Here is a 20,739-nt window from a genome sequence, read left to right as displayed (position 1 = left end):
TTTGATGACTATACAATATATGTAATAGTCTTAAAACCCAATACGTATACATACGGCCTTTTCGAATCGAACAAAAAAGCTTAAGGGTTCTCTTAAACCCTTAAACCTACGCCGCCGCCTCCTCCTTCTCCCAAAACAATTTTGCTCTCTCTCGCTGTGTCGAAATTAACACATAAACCCTAATCCCGAGCCCCTTCTGCAACAGGTTTCGATGGCTATTGACGGGAGTTTCAATCTCAAACTCGCGTTGGAGACGTTTTCTGAACGTTGCCCCAAAGTCGCAGTTTTTCCATTTTTCAATTCGATTCTCAGCAAGGTACCTTCTTGTAATTGCTTACTAGCTTGACCCAGAAACATGAATTTGAGTTTGGCTGAAATGTTTCTTTCTTTGTTGTTGTTTAGGGAGAAGAAGTGGTGGATAACGAGGAAGTGATTAATGTTTTGTCTGATGTGTTTCTTCACCCGGAGCTTACGATTCCTTTGGTTCATTACTTCCTTCCCATTATAAGAAGAGTTGTTGATAGAGTGGTGGGTCTTCTCCATCTAGTGGGTGATCTTAGCTCAAGTAGTGACTACTCAGACGATGTGTCAGTCTTGGAAGATGCGTTGAAGGAAGGTGTTAGTGTCATTGATTTTTATGTTCGGCGTGGACAAAGGCTGGAGCTTCATGAGTGTGCTTGCTTGGCCTTTAGTCGTGCTCTTCATCTGAACACGTCCTTGCTAGGGTAAGAATATAGAAGATGAGAGTCATTTATGTAAACAAGCAGTAAAGCTAAGATATCTGTTAGAAGTTTACTTTGGTTTTGCTAAAAAGGCTTGACTAGTTTACTAAGAGAAGCTTTTGCTAACTGTGTAGGTCTATTCTGCTTTATTTTAAGAAAGCTCCACCACCATACGAGCGGATTCTTGTGAAAGAAATCATTTCTGAGTCGCAGATGGAGGTAAATGCTTGTTATCTTTTGAGCATCCTATGACATCCTAGTTATTCTTTTCTATTCTCTAGTCTTTGGTCGGTTTTGTTGATTTTTTTCTCTCCCCTGAATCAGGCTACTACAGCTGCATACTTGCTTTGTCTTCAAGTATCCTATCGTTTTCTGGTTATTAGACCTGAGGTTTTCTCTAAGTTGTGGGATTGGTCCTGTTACTTGGAGTCCATGAAAAAGCTCTCAGACTGCCCGAGCCAGAGAAGGGATTTTGTGGAAAAGCATCGAGAGGCTGTGTGGTGTGGGATACAGATTCTGTCTGTTGTTTTAAGATGCACTGATAGAATGGCAGGATGTTACGGTTTTGAAGGAGAGGAAGCATTCTCATATTTGCTACGGTAATCCCTTTTAACTCTACTCAAGACTTCTTTATTCAGTTTTGTTTCTGAAGGTTTATTTTCTTTGATGCATTCAGCTGGGAAGAATTTTGTCAGGATATAGAAATAGAAAAGGCTGGATCATACATTCAGTTGCCAACATACAAGGGGTTGAGGTCTTTTCAAGATTTTAGTACCCTTGCACCTGGGATTCACAAGCAACAATCAGCAGGGGTGGGAGAAAAGGAGCCGTTGATGAAGATCCGAAGGCTGGACACCTGGTCGGTTTACTTTATGTTTCTTTTCAATAAATTTCTTCTCTTATGCCACGTGTACTCAATGTTAATTTTCTCATTTCTTCAATTCAGGGATGTCAAATCTTTCGCTGAACCATTTGAAATTCACTCTAGGGTGAAGAAATCATTTGAAATGGTCTCATTGGCTGTTAGTCAAAAACGACCTGTTCTTCTGTACGGTCCCTCGGGCTCTGGAAAGTCTGCCCTGATTAGAAGATTGGCTGATGAGAGTGGTAACCAGGGTATGATATATTTCTAATATCTATCTCATTTTTTAAGTATTTAACTAAATTCAAGGAACTTTCTACTATGCTGGATGAGGAAAAACAACTATCTTGAGATATTGCTGTTCACACTAATTCATTGAGTATTTCCACATTAAAATGAAGCCCTAAACTGAATTCTCACTATATTTTGTTTATTTTTGGTAGTTGTATTTATCCACATGGATGATCAACTTGACGGGAAAACGTTGGTTGGCACTTATGTGTGTACTGATCAACCTGGAGAATTTAAATGGCAGCCTGGCTCACTTACCCAGGTTTGTTGCATGGAATTCAGATGGCACCCTAGTGGTATCTTTCCTCCTACTTTTACGTTAATATTTTTTTGCTTTTCATCTTGGCAGGCTATTATCAATGGTTTCTGGGTGGTTCTTGAGGATATAGACAAAGCTCCATCAGATGTCCCCCTTGTCTTGTCACCTTTGCTGGGAGGCTCATGCTCATTCGTGACCAGCCATGGAGAGGTAAATACATTCTCTTTGCTGCTCTCTAATTTTCGTGGAACATTATTGTAAGGCATATACTTTTTTATAACTATTCTGTTTTAGGTATTCGTGTGTTTTCCTCAAACATGTTTTCAAGTTTCAGTGCTTCTTAACTTTTCGCAGGTGATACAGATAGCAGAGAGTTTCCAACTGTTTTCAACCATATCCACACCCGAATGCAGTGTATCACACATCAGGGAAGGTATATGTTCCTGACATTAATTAGTTTGGCAGCTAGCTGTTGCATTCGTTGGCCTGATCTGTGCTAGATCTACCATTGATGTCTGTGCTAAAGTAATGTGATCTAGAGGTGAATTGCGAATTAGGTTAAAGGGTATTTTAGTTGGATAATCTACGTGTTGTTATGTTGGCTATTGTTCCCACCTCGAATTGCTAATTTTCCTTTCTTTTAATGTTCCCTTACTTTCCTTGCTACAATGAAGATTCGTTACAGGAACCGTATCATTTTTTGTGTTTTTAATGTAGCTGGAAGTTCTCTAAGTCCTCTTTGGAGGAGAATTGTTGTTTATCCACCAGATCGTGAAAGCTTGCAAAATATTGTGGGTGCTCGGTATCAGAACCTGATGCCTATTGCAGAGAAATTTATTGGTAGGTTCCTTCTGTCCATACTCCCCTTGATATGGTTTCTTTACTCACAGTGAAACTTTACTCTTCCATCTTTGCAGAAACTTATGAAAAAGTCAACTCTGCTCTTCGACCCCAGTTTTCTGGTTCGACAACTGAAAACTCAGCTACATTCAGTTCCCCAAGTAGATTTTCACTGAGGTAAGCATATATCCAAGAGTTTTATTATTCTTAATAGATTGGCCAACTATTGTTTCTGAATGGTCATCTTTCTCCAGAGATTTGCTCAAGTTGTGTGAACGGGTTCAGGGTCTGCCCTCGTATGATGGTCATGCAATTTCTCAGGAGGTAATATTCTTTGAAGTTTACTTATGCTAGTCCCTTATTCTAGATTTCATTTATTTAAGTAGGCGTTTTGTGCTTTTTCCTCAGGCAGCAGATATATTCTCTGCTTCTTATATGTCAACTCAAAATCGAGTGACAGTAAGTGAAATCGTGGCTAGCGTTTGGAATGTTCCTGTTCCAGAATTTCATCATAAGCCCCCAATTCAGGTATCTTAGTGTTCTTGACAGTGTGTTGCCTTGTTGTATTGAGATTGTTTATTAATTTTCCAGTGACCTGCAGGAACTTTCTAAAATTCTTAAAATTGGCAGAGTTTCTCTACCACTTGGCGAAACTGCGGTTAGTTTTTAAGCATCTCCGTCCTATTGATACAAATATTAAAATGTCAAAGACTTATTGATCTGTTTTTTTCCCAGTCACATGACCGGTCGAGGTTTGTTGAAACACGCACATCCACACGGTTACTTGAGAAAATAGCCCGATCTGTTGAGTACAACGAGCCAGTTCTCTTAGTAGGAGAAACAGGGACAGGGAAAACTACTCTAGTTCAAAATCTTGCACTGTGGATCGGACAGAAACTCACAGTTTTGGTGTGTTTTAACGTACATTCTTTTATATAGTAATTGTTTCATATAATTTATGATTATTTTTTTTTTTCAGAACTTGAGCCAGCAAAGTGATATAGTTGATCTCTTGGGAGGTTTTAAGCCTATTGATGCAAAGCTTATGTGCAAAATGCTGTACAATGAATTCATTGAATTGGGAAGAGATTCACAGATGAAGGTATTTAAAACTTATTTTCTCTTAGAATTCCTCCTTCACTCATTCCTAACCAGATATGTACAGAATGAGTTTAGTATTTTACTGATTCCTTTTCGTTTTGGTATCCAGGATAATTCAGACGTTATGACGTGGCTACGAAAAAACTTTAGAGCTAAGAAGTGGGAAACTTTTTTAAGAGGGTTAAAGAAAACTATTGACCATCACGTTAAAGGTGGGGAAGAAAGGTCTAGGTCTGGTAGGAAGAGGAAGAAACCGGAAGTGATTGAGAATTGGACCCGTCTGTCCAAAAAAGTGGAGAAGATTCATCAACAGATTTGTTCAGGTGGAATGGTTTTTAAATTTGTCGAAGGTGCATTTGTGACTGCCCTCAGGGAGGGGTATTGGGTTTTACTAGATGAAGTAAACTTAGCCCCACCGGAGATATTGGGCAGGCTTACTGGTGTTCTTGAAGGAGTGAGAGGATCACTTTGTTTAGCTGAGAGAGGGGATGTAATGGGCATTCCTAGACATTTGAATTTCCGTTTGTTTGCCTGTATGAATCCAGCCACGGATGCTGGTAAGCGAGACTTGCCGTTCTCCTTCCATAGCAGATTTACAGAGTATGCTGTGGATGATGAATTGTGTGACGATGACCTGGAGATATTTGTGAGGCGATTCTTAGGTGGACGTGAATCTGACAGTAAGTTAGTGGGCAACATTGTTTGCTTTTACAAAGAAGCTAGAAGGTTATCTGAAGAATGCTTGCAGGACGGTGCTAATCAGAAGCCACAGTATAGCTTAAGGTCTCTTTACCGAGCGCTAGAGTATGCGATTAAAGCAGAAGGTATTGGCGGATTTCAGAAAGCATTATATGATGGATTTTCCATGTTTTTCCTCTCCTTATTAGATGCTTCCAGTGCGAAGATCATGAAACCACTCATAGAACTTGTCTCAAAGGAAAGTAGCCGAGCCCAACCACTTCAAAGATACTTGGGAGAATTAAAGGGCAGTTCTGATGAATCTGTCAAGAAATATGTGAAGACGAAGAGCGTGATTGAACACCTTCATCATCTGGCTCATGCCATTTTTGTCAAAAGATATCCTGTTCTCTTACAAGGACCAACATCCAGTGGAAAAACAAGCCTTGTCAAATATCTTGCAGCGTTAAGTGGTAACAAATTTGTTCGGATCAATAATCACGAGCAGACCGATATCCAAGAATATTTGGGTTCCTATATGACTGATTCTTCAGGGAAGCTTGTATTTCATGAAGGAGCGTTGGTGAAGGCAGTCAGGGATGGTCATTGGATTGTCTTAGATGAACTAAATTTGGCCCCATCTGACGTCTTAGAGGCACTAAACAGACTGCTTGATGACAATAGGGAGCTTTTTGTACCTGAGTTGGGTGAAACAATCTCAGCGCATCCTAATTTCATGCTCTTCGCTACACAGAACCCTCCTGCTTCATATGGTGGACGCAAAATACTGTCTCGAGCTTTTCGTAACCGTTTTGTGGAGATTCATGTTGATGAGATTCCAGAAGATGAACTGAGTGAAATTCTTTTTGAGAAGTGTGAGATTGCAAAAAGTCACGCTACGAAGATTGTTGAAGTGATGAAAGACTTGCAGCGCAACAGGCAGAGTAGCAAAGCTTTTGCTGGAAAACATGGATATATAACTCCAAGAGATCTATTCCGGTGGGCAGATCGTTTTAGGACTTATGGAGGTAAATCAAATGAAGAACTCGCCAGAGAAGGGTATTACCTCCTTGCAGAAAGGCTGCGTGATGATAGTGAGAAGCTAGTTGTTCAAGAGGTGTTGGAAAGACATTTCCGGGTCAGTCTTGCAAAGGATGATGTGTACAAAGAGGTAAGTTTTGTTTTCTAGTTTGAAACTTCGTCGCAAACTGTTTTTTGATTATTGAACTCGTTCATTTTAATTTCCTGAAATATGATTATATAGTTGTTCTTCTAATTTCATATATCCAGTTGATGTAGCTGTATCATACCATGAGTTGCTTGTTCTTGATCTTTTGCATTTTTAGAGCCACTAACTTTCATTCTGATAATTTGTGTTTAAAGGAAGCTGCTGGTCTTACTGCACTATTACTAAGTTTTTCTTTGTACGTTATTCTGATGTGGATACTGATTTTTTCTGTTCTGTTTTACTTTTTTTTTTTTGGCCCAGGAGCTTCTTAAGCTGGAACAGCCATTTTCCATGTAATTGCCTTTCCCGGTTTCCCCTCATATTTCTTCTATTATTAAATCAATTTGTTTTCGAGCTTGTTAGTTTCATGTCACTGTGAGCTTAATTCTATGGTGTTATTTCAATCTTTTATAGGAAAAACCAAACAGTCACCTGGACTCGAAGTATGTGGAGACTGTTTTTTCTCATTGAACGTTGTTATGAACTGCGTGAGCCTGTTCTTCTTGTTGGTGAAACTGGGGGAGGCAAAACAACAATCTGCCAACTTCTAAGCGAGTATAAGAAGCTAAGGTTGCACATCCTTAACTGTCATCAATACACAGAAACATCTGATTTCCTTGGGGGGTTCTTTCCTGTGAGAGACAGATCCAAATTAGTCAAGGAATTCGAGAATCTAGTCAAGCAGTTGAAGCTATCTGAGGCATTGGTACCTTTTAGTCAAGATATTGATCTTTCTGCAGATATTGGTAGTGCTGAAGTGTTGATCAAATCAATAGATGCTATTCTGGAAAAGTACAAAAAGGACTCAGTACTAAGAATGGAGGTCACACCACTGAACATTGATGTACTTCAGAACATGAGGAACAATATGATGATGCTGTATCAGAAGTGGCGTGCAATTTTTGTGTGGCAAGATGGTCCCCTTGTGGAAGCAATGAGAGCTGGAAATATCTTTCTTGTGGATGAGATATCTTTGGCTGATGATAGTGTTTTAGAAAGACTGAACAGTGTGTTGGAGCCAGGCAGGAAATTGTCGTTAGCTGAGAAAGGTGGTCCTGTCTTGGAGGAAGTTGTAGCTGATGAGAAGTTTTTTGTTCTTGCTACCATGAATCCGGGTGGTGATTATGGGAAGAAGGAATTGTCACCTGCACTTCGTAACCGTTTTACTGAGATATGGGTCCCTCCTATTTCAGAGACTGAGGAGCTCAGAAGTATTGCTTCTTCGGTCCTTAGCAACTCAAAGGAATCTAATATCGTAGATCCCATTATCCACTTCTGGGAATGGTTTAACCAGTTGCAGACTGGAAGAACGCTTACTGTCAGAGATCTCCTCTCTTGGGTTGCGTTTGTCAATGTGATACATGAGAGTGTAGGACCAGCGTATGCTATTCTTCATGGAGCATTTCTCGTGTTACTTGATGGTTTAAGTCTTGGAACTGGTCTGTCTGGGAGAGATGGTAAAGATCTGAGGGAAAAATGCTTCGCTTTCCTCTTACAACAACTCAAGGTTCTCACTAGCGACACACTCCCTTTGGATATTTCAAGAATGGAGCAATATGGCTGGGGTGATGCCAAAGCTATTTGTCAAGAAAGCAAGAGTGTTTTGCATGGAGACATGTTTGGCATCGATCCTTTTTACATAAGCAAAGGTGATGAAACTCCTGAAATTGGTGGATTCGAGTTCTTAGCACCAACCACCTGCAGGAATGTGTTGAGAGTATTGCGTGCAATGCAGCTTTCAAAACCAATATTATTGGAAGGTAGCCCTGGTGTTGGAAAAACAAGTCTAATAATGGCGTTGGGTAAATATTCTGGCCACAAGGTTGTGCGCATCAATCTTTCAGAGCAGACTGACATGATGGATTTGCTGGGATCGGATTTACCTGTTGAAAGCGATGAGGACATGAAGTTTGCGTGGTCTGATGGAATTCTCTTGCAGGCTCTAAAGGAAGGCTCCTGGGTTTTGTTAGATGAACTAAATCTTGCCCCACAATCCGTTCTAGAGGGTTTGAATGCCATTTTGGATCATCGTGCTCAAGTCTTCATCCCAGAACTAGGCAGTACCTTTGAATGCCCCCCGACGTTTAGAGTTTTTGCATGTCAGAATCCTTCTTCTCAAGGTGGTGGCAGAAAAGGTCTTCCCAAGTCTTTCCTTAACCGATTCACAAAAGTGTATGTAGACGAGTTAGTTGAAGATGATTACCTCTTCATATGTCGCTCGCTTTACCCTTCTATTCCCAGTCCATTGCTTTCAAAGCTTATTACTCTCAATAGACAGCTACATGATGGTACTATGATAGATAGAAAATTCGGTCACGATGGCTCACCATGGGAGTTCAATCTACGTGATGTGATCAGATCATGTCAATTTGTGCAAGGTAACCTATAATCGTTTTGTTTTTTCATATTAGCATTTCCAGGCAACAGTACTTGCTTAAACTAATTTGAGTTATCTTGTCGTTTCAGGGGGAAAATATGACTTAGAAGTTGAAAGCTTTCTCAATGTTCTGTATGTTCAAAGAATGCGTACCGCGACTGACCGGAAAGTAGTTCTGAGTATCTATAAGGCTATTTTTGATAAAACCCCTTCTATAAATCCGTATCCTCGAGTTCAGCTAAATCCTGGATACTTAGTTGTGGGAACTGCTGCTGTTAAACGAAATTTCACTCAGTCTAATATTTCCAGTGAGCAGTTGAAGATTTTGCCTGAAATCCGTCAGAATTTGGAAGCCGTTGCACATTGCGTGCAGAATAAATGGCTGTGCATCCTAGTTGGACCATCGTCCTCTGGAAAGACTTCAGTGATCAGAATATTAGCTCAGTTAACAGGATTCCCGCTTAATGAATTAAATCTTTCATCTGCGACTGACAGCTCTGATCTTCTCGGTTGTTTTGAGCAGTACAATGCATTCCGTAATTTCAGGATGGTGGTCGCTCGAGTTCAGCATCTTGTTGACGAGTATAGTAGTTTGTTGTCACAGTCTTCCCAGGTGACCCTTTTGAGCAAGAGCAAAAGCCTAGTGTCCAGCTGGCTTTCCTTTTTATACAAGATTGATTCATGCCTCTTGGAAAACCCTTCATCCTTCTTGAACGACGCTGACTCGCTCTCCAAACTAACTGAGATCGTAGGATATATGAGTAAGGTCTTGGGGGAAGGTTTTTTGCCCGTTAGTTGGTCAAAAAAGAGTCTGGACCAAATCACTAAGACAATAGTGAAGCTGCAATCTGATGAGAAAAAACAATCAACGAAATTTGAATGGGTGACTGGAATGCTGATAAAGGCAATAGAAAATGGAGAGTGGGTTGTTCTTGAAAATGCAAATCTCTGTAATCCCACGGTAATATAATCTCCCTTTATTATATCTTGTTAATAATTTCCCTTGTATCTAATTGCCATCTCCAACATAAATTTCAGGTACTTGATAGGATCAACTCTTTGGTGGAACCTTGTGGATCAATCACTATAAATGAATGTGGGGTTATAGATGGCGAACCTGTTACTGTTACTCCACACCCTAACTTTCGTTTGTTTCTGTCCGTTAATCCCAAGTTTGGGGAGGTGTCAAGAGCAATGCGGAATAGAGGCGTTGAGGTATTTATGATGGCGCCACACTGGCAGCTCAATGAGGAAGCCTCTAACAGTGATGAACTTGTGCTGAGAGGTGTGAAAAGGTTTCTTGCTCTATCAGGTATTCCGGGCGATAAGCTGGTTGCTTCCATGGCCAAAGCACATGTTCATGCATGGCGCAATGGTCAAACCATTGGTGTACGGATAACTTATCTTGAGCTTGAACAGTGGGTTCACCTCTTCCAACTGCTGCTCATGAATGGTAACCAACTCCTGTGGAGCGTACAGCTAAGTTGGGAGCACATCTATCTTTCTTCCCTTGGAGTAACTGATGGAAAAGATGTTGTTGATCTTGGGCGTGATACGTATTTGTCAGATACTGAATCATTTATGGGTGGGAATATGTGCCTGTCTGGGGGATGGCCAAAGCCTTTCAATTTGAGAGACTTGATGTGGTACTCTAGAGAAAAAACTGTCAGGCAGAATTGCATGTATCTGGAGTTTCTAGGAGCTCAATACGCATCACATCAGACTGAAATAACCTACAATGTCAAGTTGACAGATAGGGATTTGGCTGCTGGGGAACGGAGAATAATTTATACTGCCGATTCTTGGACGCTAAATAAAATCTTGTTTCCTAAAGCCTTAATTGGGTCAACCCGTGCCGCAGATACAGGAAAAATTGACCATGATTCGGCTTCAAAGAAGCTATTGTATGCTGCCAACTGGACAATGGAACAGGCAACCGAAGAGGACATTCAACTCTATCTGGTGTGGATTAGTTGGTTTGGTTCCAGGCTGCAACAATACTGCCCCTTTTTCCTGTGTTTTCTCAATATGTTGAAAGATGAGTTGCAGCATCCAATCTGGAGTCATACATCCAGATGTCGAAAAAACCTGAAATCCCTCTGCAAAGTTGATCCAGATGCTGTTCCAATCCCGATGATGTCCTCCAAGTTGATTGACATAGCAGCAGCGGATGAACAGTCAAAGCCCCTTAGTAAAACACTCTTTGAGTCTCTTAGCTCTGTTGGCGTTCTTCGGCTTTCCTCTCAGCAGTGGGTTGCAGAAAATAACTACAACCACACCGATGTATCCTCTTTTATTCGCTTTCTGGATTCCCTTCGCGTTTTGGAGAAGAAAATTCTTTGCGAAATTGTTGGATCACCTTCTTTCTCTGTGTTGATTCAGTTGTACACTGAAGTTATTGAAAAACATTCATTCTTCTGGTCTGATCTGGTCTCGTCTTCAGATGAGTGTAAACTGTTTTCCTTCTGGTCACTAATAAAGGCTGTCAAAAAGTTGGAGAATTCTTTTCCAGAAGAAGTTCATGTGGTTTTGGTAAGCCAACCTTTAAGTTATCCATTAGCTTTTTGTCTTCAAAGTATTATACTGGTTGCTCAATAATGTTGGCTGTCTTCTGTAGGAGGAAAGCAAAAATATTAACAATATAGCTTTGCATGGTGAGCCAGAGAAGTCTTTACTATGGGCGTATGGTGGCCATCCTTCCTTGCCGGTTTCTGCAGAGTTGTACCTTAAGCAGCAGAAGTTTCTACAGCTCTGCAGCACGATTTGGCCATTAAAATCAGAATCAGATGGACAAGGTTGGATATCTGAAATGTTTGATACACCTTTGATGGTTCTGTTAAAGAAATTAAACTTTCTTCTGACATTTGTTTGGTGTTGGCAGGAAATGATCATCTTACCAAAGCCATTGCATTTTCTGGCCCTGAGTTATGTTTGCTTGCCTTGGAAGGTAATTATTCTTAATTAATATTTGCTCATCCATGTTTCAATTAACATGTCTCAAATACAAGGAGATTGTAATGTTCATGAAACATTGCTGAGCACTATCTGTAATTTTGCTCTTCAAGCATGGGATAATTGATTGCTGTGGCTTAACGTAGAAATATATGAAGTTGATGCATCTACTGTATAGAATATTTAGAAATTAAACTACGCCAAGAGAATGTTATGAGTACCTATCAGAGAACTGCGGTGAAATATGCTAAATGTTTCTTATGATATCAATGCGTGAATGATATCAGTGCCTTTTATATTTGATTGTTTGATATCCTTTTGGGATATTTACCATTTTTTTGCAAAGACCACTTCTGTGATCAAACTAGCTTAATTTCTTTGAGGGAAACATAGGCTGAAAAGTAACTTACTCCGTCAGCTGAGAGTATTGTAACTGTGTTTAACGTTGTTGTATTTTCCTGTTTTTTCCTTCCAAAATATACAGGTCTTTGCATTTCATCTTACATTGCCGACAAGGATGATGCAGCTGCTGTTCAGCTGGATGAGATTAACCAGGTTTTCTTTCTTTATTCTACCATGTGTATTCAGATGTCTCTATCTCCTCTCACAGTTGACCATTATTCACCAGATGTTTTTGGAGAGGATGGAACTAGAGAAGAAGAGACTGCAGGATAGAATGGTTTTCAGTGAGAATGATAATATTGAAAATAGATCTGCGGCATGCTGTATTTTCCGTCCAGAGATTGTGGCTACAGGGTTTGGCTTTAGCAGTTGGATGGAGATAAGTTCTATTGCTAGAAGTGAAAGTAGTTCGTTAGATGTAGAGTTACTTGCTGTACTTCAGCACCTCTTGGCGGCACGATCTACTGAACATAAGGTTAGTGAATATTTGAATTAAAATGTCCCTGTGGTACACAATTTGTAAATCCATGGTTAACCTGTTTACTTCTCCAAAACTTACTTTCCTGAGTTGCAGGATCTTTTGGATGTTCGTAATCTGCTTAAACCTGCTCTAGAGTATTCCTTATCCTCAACAAGACCTCCACAGACTCTTGTAGCTCATCAAAAACTACTTTGGGCAATTGATGCCCGTGCCTCTGTCCTCCGAGGTAAATAAAGTCGGATATTCAATTACTTTTGTCTACTATAGTAATCTGGTTGCTTATATTTGGCTTTGTTGCAGTGGACACCAAAATTGCTGGTTTTGTTCTCGAAATGTGGTACTGGTGGCATTCTGTTTTGTGGAAAAATTGTCAAATCGGTCTCATGGTAACCAAAATTAAATGCCTTTTGTTCAGCCGTTATCTTGATTGCGCAGTATGTAACATATTTTTTCCATCTCATTCATGTTCACAGGGCCTACAGAGTATCTCAGAGATCGGTAACTGTCGGGTTATGTCGCCTTCTATGCTGATTCATCCTGTGAAAGCAGCTACCATTGATCATATTCTGTAAGTGATGTAACTCCACTATGAGAAATCTTAACATTTGGTGTCGTAGCTAACATATTCCATACTTTTCCTTGAAGTTTGGTATACCTAACATTCATTTGCGAGAACTATTGATGCATTTTGCTTACCCCAGGATAATACACATTCAATGTTGTATGATGAAAACTATGGTTCCGTTAACAGAAAGTAAAAGCTTTTTTATTTATGTTTATGCAGGGATACTGCTTTTGCTGTTAAGGACTATCCTGTTCAATCGATGAAATTTCTTTCTGCTTCACGAGTTCTATGGAAAAGCTCACAATCCTATCAAGAGATGCCTGGTTCTTTACTGTCAATAGCGCGTTCCCTTTTTCAACAGGTTTAGAGTCGTGATATGCTTTAATAATATCATCTGTTTCTTTTCACACTGATTTTTATCATGATTTCAATCTGTGTAGATGGTGTATACGCACCAAAAGTCATATGAGCCTGAAGTGTATGCCGATATTAAGTCTGCATTTGATGCGGTTGAGAAGAAACAGACCGAGGTATAGTTCCAAATTTTTTTTTTTTATTCATTCTTCCTTTCCTCTTTCCTGTAAAACATATTGGAATCTTCTTAAAAGTTTAGAATCTTTGTGGAGAATAGCTACACTCCAAGTTTACACGTCTCTTCTCGTTTATGCAGATGGATGGCATTAAGTCTCTCATTTCACTAATCAGCTTATCAAGCCATCAGAAAATGAAATCTGTTACTCGCTCATTTGTCGAACCATTGGCGAAACATCTTTATTTGGAGTGCTCATCAAATGGTAGTGTATATAGTTTTTATATATAAGCTGTATCTGCAAGGTAAACCTTCTTAGACGTGTGTAATTGTTCTTACAGTTTTTTTCCTAACTTTTGTAGAGTTCTACTCCAATCTTGGTCTGGCATGGATTTATCTTGGAGGAATGCGCTTCAATCTTTTGAATAGCTTGAATGTTATAGATCCAGCCTTGAAGATCACTTGTAAGCTGGCAGAAGTAGAAGAAAAAATTTCATCGCTGAAGCTAAAGATAGAGGTGGTTGCTCTTAGCTTGGTTTAGGTCACAACAGCAGTTACATATTGTCTTTGATTGTTTTTATTGACCTATATCAATGCGTTAACACAGGTGCGGGAAGAATGTGAGTATCTATCTGGATTGCTTTACACTGGTGACAGTGACGAAAGAACTGAATGTAGATTATCTAAGCTTAAAACTGAGCGTAAAAAGTTGCGAAGAAAGGTATGTAACATACGCTGTAGCATTCCCCCTTATTGGCTTCGTGTTTTTTATATGACCTATCCCACCTCCCGACTGTTCACTTGTTGTTTCTTTTGTTTTCCTTCTGAAACAGGTTATTTTTCGCTCTGATTCTAATAAGTACCAGAATTTAAGAAGAGCGCTGGATGAGTTTGCGGGATTTCTCACACGTCCAATAAGTCTGGTTAAGGATATTGACAAGCTTGACTGGAACCAGGTTGTTGAGCAAGTTTTCAACTGGCAGGAGACGGCAACATCGTTTATTGATCGGTTGTCCAGTGACTATTCCGAATATGTTGATATAACTCAGCCAATACAAGTTTCGGTATACGAGATGAAATTGGGTTTATCGCTCTTTGTCTCTGGTACTCTCTTGGGAAAAATTCTCAGCAGATTTGACGTAGACACGGTTGACTCAGTCATGGTACATAACCTTCTGTCAAAAATGTTTGTACATTTCATTTCGTGCACAAAATAATAATGAGTTATGATCCTTGCAGGAATCAATCTATGCCTTAATGAGATTTCCAAGGGGCTCCTCCTTGGCTTCAGCTACCTACATTGAGAGCTTGCCACCGCTGCACCTTTCTCATGATGCAGATTCTCGTGTTAAGTCCTTAGGTTTGGATGTTGGCTTGCTGCACAAACTGATCTCTGTTTCAAGTGCACACGATACGAGAAAAGTAATGTTTCTTATGATTCCTTGAGTTTATATTATGATTTTCTTTCACATAATGAAAAGGATTATCAGTCTTTTGAAAGTTACTTATGTATATATTATGTTTTATTTGATTACTGTAGGTCTCCGAGTTGCAATTCAAAACTGCTCTATATAAAAATATGCATGCTCGTGTTTCGCACTTTGTTGCAAACACTGGGCTTATGGATAAAGCTTCTTTTGAGGTAAAGTATTTGCCAGTTGTATGCATGTGAATATGGAAATTTGTTATCTAACGTTCTAAGAACTCCATCTGCAGATATTGGATAGCATATATTTTGAATTGGCGAGAAATTGGATGGAGATGAAGTTTCAAGTGAGAACAAAGGCTGACGCTCTTTCTGGGCTGTACAAATTTCGTTCCCGTGACTTCAAAATTGAGAGTGTCATGAAAGTAGATATATCTGCCCTTGGCAAGTACTTCCCAGAAGATAGTTTTTGGCAAGAGTATCTGGCTGATGATGATATGAATCTTATGGTAAACCTTTCATTCTTAACGCATTACTGGAACTTGTAAAATTCTCTTGTTTATCACTTCTGATTTTTCTTTTGTTCCCCACAGACGCAAACTGACCAGGGTGACGAAATTTGGAGGATGATTGGGACTTGATACAGGAGCATGTAGATAATATATATAGCACACATAATGAGTTATTTGGTTTCTCTGACCTCTCTGAAAAGGTATATAGCCAACAAGCTTTTCTATTTAAAATCTTTAATTGCTGCATAAGTGCTAGTCGCAATTCCTTTGTATCTAACAAGACAATACATTATATTAAGACTGGAAGACGTATTACTGATAGTCGAAGGCTGGATTCATTCACTGATTCCTATGAACTGGGAGTCAATATGATCAAAGGTGACCATCTGACACCATTTCTCGCTGTTGTTTGTTTAATTTGGATGATTCATTATACTAATTATATTACTGGATTCTCTTGATTCCGACAGGGTTGAAGGGTCTATTTACATCAAACTTGGATGCAAAACTTGTTCCAGAACACCTGCTTCGTCTTTGCATGGAATACAAAAAGACCTTCACTTCAAACGATATGTCTTCCAGTAAATACAACTTCTACAAGGTCTGCTAGCTTTTTGCTTGCTAAAGAAGTTCTCTTATTTATGTTACTTCTGCCTGGGTTCTGACAGTAACTTTTATAGGACTTTGATGGTCCTGAGCTGGGGAAAATGGTCAAGTTTCTCGCTCCTCTTCAATTGAGAATTTATTCTCTATTGCAAGAACAAGAGGACCATCCTGGTCTTCAGAAACTTTCTGATATCCTTCGAATGCTCATGGATATTCCTTCAAGGACTCCGCTGGCAAAGGTATACATATACTCAAACTGGTTCTGGTAGCTTATACCCATGGAACCTCCTTTCCTTCACTTTGATGTTTTAATGATTCATCATAACCATTACTTTCCTGTTTGCCGTTGTTTGCGAAGGCTCTTCCAGGATTGCAATTTCTGATTTGCAAGGTCCAGAAGTTACAGGAAGAGGGATGTAAACTGCCCATCTCTGGTATGGATTTAATCGTTTCTCTCTTTAGTAATACCATTTGTTTCTTCTATTATTTACTCTATTTATCGAGTGTCACATTGTGTTTTTGTGTCCTATAGATCTTTTGGAGCCAATTATTTCCCTCGCAAGCTCTTGGCAGAAGTTAGAATTTGAGTGCTGGCCTACATTGCTTGATGAGGTTCAGGATCAGTTTGAACTAAGCGCAAGGAAGGTAGGACTAGTTAGAAAATTTTGTAGTCATGAACAATAGCACTGTTATGGGTAACACTTTTTTTCTCGTTGTAGTTGTGGCTTCCTTTGTTTTCAGTTCTCTTCCAGAAGGATTGTGTGGAATTTTCAGAACATGAAATGAGTCTATTTCACAAAGGTGTGCACCAAACGAATATTGTAGTGCTTACATATGTATTCTTGCAAATTCGGTCATCTAATAGATCTTTTATCGCAGTTTGGTGGAGTTCATTGAAACGTCAAATATTGGTGAATTTAGGAGACGTCTTGAGCTTCTCCTTTGCTTCCTTCTTCATTTGAGTATGGGTAGCTCGTTGGGAATATATTCAAGGTCAGCTGCGTATGATATACCACCTAGTTTTTATATATTTTCATCTGCTTTAATCTTGAAGGATTTAAATTGGGTTTCAGCGTTATTTCTTTCGGCCATCACTGTTGGTTGCACATCCAATGTTTACAGTTGACTTCTAAGTTTTAACATGACTGTATTTTCCGTACTGGCTGTCTTTTTGCCATAACTCATGCTTTTTCTTTAACAGTGATTCACACAAGAGGAAGGTTGAAATTTGCTACAATATTTTTGGATTCTATATTCAGTTTCTACCAGTGTAAGCTCCTTTATTATTCTGTCTTGAGTTTTATCAGTTCAAAATTGTTTGGCCAGGGTAATGTTCTTAATTCAAATTTGTTTATCAGTGTTATGGAGCAGTTAGATTTGAATAGAAAAAATGTTGAAGCTCAGTTAAAGGACCATCTAAAACTTTGTCGGTGGGAGAGGCCAGATAATCATCTGCTCAATCATACCATTAAAAACACCAGGCAGAAGGTCAAGAAGCTGATACAGGATTTTACTGTAAGTAATTGATAACTCTTCTTTTTCATTTTCTGGGGGTTATTATATAGATAATTTTTGCTTTGTATGAGTTAAAATTGCGGAGTCTTGTCAAAGAGATTTTTAAATGGCTTCTTGTTTTTGAGCAGAACACACTGCAGCGCCCTGTAATGCTTGACAGGCCAAACCTAGCAAAGGAAAGAGTGCAATTTCTCCCTCTACTAGGTCCAGATCTAATAAATGGTGCTTCGAACATGAGGATCGAGGTTCTAGTCAGTAATTTAGATGCAGAACAATTGAATGACAGGTATACATGTGTACCTTGTGACCTTCATTTCTAGAAATTTACGGAAGCTGAACTCTCCATTATGTAAACTCTTCGTGGTAGGTTTTCCTGGTATGCTGTTTGGAGGAATAAGTTGAAGGAGTCGGTAGGACGCTTCCACCAAGAAATGCATTTTAAAGAATTGCTGACGGGTGAAGGTTTGTTTGTACACTTGCTCCATTCACTCAGGGTTCTATATGATCTATTTTTGTTTTGGCTTTGCAGAGTCTGCATATTCTTAAATTTGCATTATATCTTTACAGATCATCAGTACCCTTCCCCTGTCTATCAGGGTGATTGGAAAATTTTGTGGAGTACAGTTTCTAAGATTGGTGAGAAGATAGCTAGCTGTTCAGATCTATGGAGAAACAGTGATAGAGATGTTGCAAAAAAGAGGGCCTTGCCTGACCTTCTCAAGTCATTGGAGCAATGTGGTTTGCAGAAACACAAGTTTGAAAATGTAGAGGTAAGAACTTTTGTTTGTTGTGTCTGTTTATGTACTTCCGAGACATGATCCATCATACTGATTAACTAATTCTATGGTGATCTTCTTTTTAGATGTCAAATCACTTTAAAGGGTTGCTTTACCAGCCAGCATACGATCCAAATCATCTGTTGCTGCCAACACATACCAAAGGTAGCATACATACTTCCAGGGTTGTCGAAGACCAAAACAAGGAAAGTTCACTGCTGAGTGGAGAGCGGCGAATGAATTTTACTTTAAGAGCTTGGCTTCAGTGCAACTCATGTTAAATATTGAACGAAAACACTCAGATATTACAGCCGAGCAGGTAGGCTTTCCAAAGCTTATAATTTATACCCGAGTTTCTCTGAATCCCATTTTAACCAGTTGTTTCAAATTTTTATTGTCCTTGCACTAAATTTCCTATGTTAACAGGTCAAGCGCTCAATCTCATTTCTCAACCATCTTGTGGAAATACAACGGCAGCAAAGGAAAACTGCTTACGGTTTTACTGAACTTCTAAACTGCTTTCGCCATCGTGTTTTACCCTTAGCAAAATTACTTGGAGATTCATTGAGGAGGACAGAAAGGATGATTCTTTGTTGAGTTTTCCCCAAATCAACATGCTATATTCAATTGCATGTGGCTACAAAAGGTATTTCAGCTACTAACTTGAATGATGTGCACTGAACCCCTGTTGCAACAACACTTGGTTAATTTGTTACTTTTCGTGATATGGCAGCAACTATTTGATAAGATTAGTGCAATGCTTCTGGAGGAATTGGCGTTGCTGAGAACAATTGGAAGTACACACTTGGACTCCTGTCAAAGTGTTAAAACTTCATCACATAGTTTGCTCAGCTTAATAGAAAAGCTAATTCCCATCGCTCAAAATTCTAAGGTCAGAATCCTCGGGCTTCTTTTCAATCTCTCTTGTCTGTTCTTTCTTGCAATAGTCTGAAGATGTGTTTTATATCAGGCTTCACTGGATAGGCTTCTACTTGATTCCAACGGTTTTATCAGTACGCCAAGTAGCTGTCTTAATCAGTTTGTCACACAGCATATGGTTAAGCTGCTATGCCATAACTTGATCAGCTTACGGACCTGGAAAATCAAATTTCGTCTTTCTGTGAAGACAATGAGAAAACCTTTGCTACAGACGTTCTTCTTAGTCATTTTTCCCCCTTCTTTAAAGAGGTATCCTATTTTTTCAACTTTTGTGGATTCTAGTCTAGCATATAGATTGTGTTTAGGTTCTAGAGTCGGATTTATGAAATGAATTTAATGCAGGGGAAATTACTGGCTGAAAATCTGAACTGTTTACTTGAAACGGGAGACCAATCAAATGGAATGGAATCCAAGGAACAAGCTGCTTTTGAAGCAAATTTGGCAAATGCATTTGCAAATGTTAAGGATGTGATTGGAAAGCTTTGCTCTTATAAAGACGGAAGTGTATCTCAAGAAGAGGAAGGGAATATTCTTATGTGGGATGGTCTGTTTAAGAAGGCAGAAAATGACCTGAGCCTTGATAGCCTATGCAAACTGCTGTCAGAAACATTTGGTTCCATTGTAAGTCAGATTATTTTTGAACAACGGGATGCTATTTTTCTTTTTATATTAAATGTGGCTATTATTTTCGCAGGAAAAACTATGAACTCATCGGGCGTCTTCTCAGCTTGTGTTGGAGACCAGTTGAACCAACTTCAAGCATTTTTGGATCTGTTATTGAACTTTGGCGATTCTTACCTCCAAGAGTTTTTGGCGATAAGTAAAAGGGTATGTTTTTATCGTTTGCTGTTCTTTCGTAGGACATTTAGGGCAATAGTTGTACTCGTTTGGGCTATGAGCTAATATCAATATTTTGTTACCTTTTGAACTTTTGTTTGTAGGTGTCACTGATAACCCATGTACTTGCAACCGTTCTGTCCGATCTATTTACAAAAGGGTTTGGCATCTCCAAAAACGATGAAGATGATGACTCTAAAGCTGAAAAATCAGAAGCGGCAGAAGGCACTGGAATGGGAGATGGTGTGGGAGCAAAAGATGTAAGTGACCAATCGAAGATGAAGATCAACTGCGTGGCACAGATAAGAAGTATATACATCGCCTTTTCATTCAAGAATTTTGCAGGGGAATTTTTCACCAATTTTGATTTTCTTATGTTCTCTGCAGGAAAGAAGAAGAGAAAGAGCAAGATACTCCGGACGATGTGCTGGATAAGAATAAAGGTTGAGATGACCGACGAATTTGAGGGAAAAGAATATAGTCTTAGTGAAGATTCGGAAGAAGAAAAGGAGGACGAGGAAAGCGGGGATGAGCAGTTGGACTCTAAAATGGGAGATGCGGGTTTGATGCTGAAAAAGCTGATGAAAACGTGATGAAGATGAGGAGGCAGGAAACAAGACTGAGAAGAATGAAGAATGAATCGGACCATCTATGCTGACAAGGACACAAGTTTCAAGGGAGCTACGAGCGAAGGATGATGATGATGTTGCCAATGCCGATGAGCCTGAGAGTCCAATACTTCAGACCAACCGGAAGAAGGAAACGATGAGAATGTGGATCAGGATAATTGTGGTGACCCAGAAATTTAGAAGATGAAATCAAGAACCAAGAAGCCACTTAC

The 20,739-nt window shown here is 39.4% G+C and overlaps 1 pseudogene; it reads left to right on the top strand.

The window, feature by feature from the left end:
- The first annotated feature begins 54 nt into the window (after positions 1-54).
- On the top strand, positions 55-20,070 carry LOC125581789 (annotated as a pseudogene).
- Positions 20,071-20,739: the final 669 nt, after the last annotated feature.

This window comes from Brassica napus, chromosome C2 (assembly GCF_020379485.1).
Source record: "Brassica napus cultivar Da-Ae chromosome C2, Da-Ae, whole genome shotgun sequence".
NCBI lineage: Eukaryota > Viridiplantae > Streptophyta > Magnoliopsida > Brassicales > Brassicaceae > Brassica > Brassica napus.
This window is presented reverse-complemented; position numbering and strand designations above follow the sequence as displayed.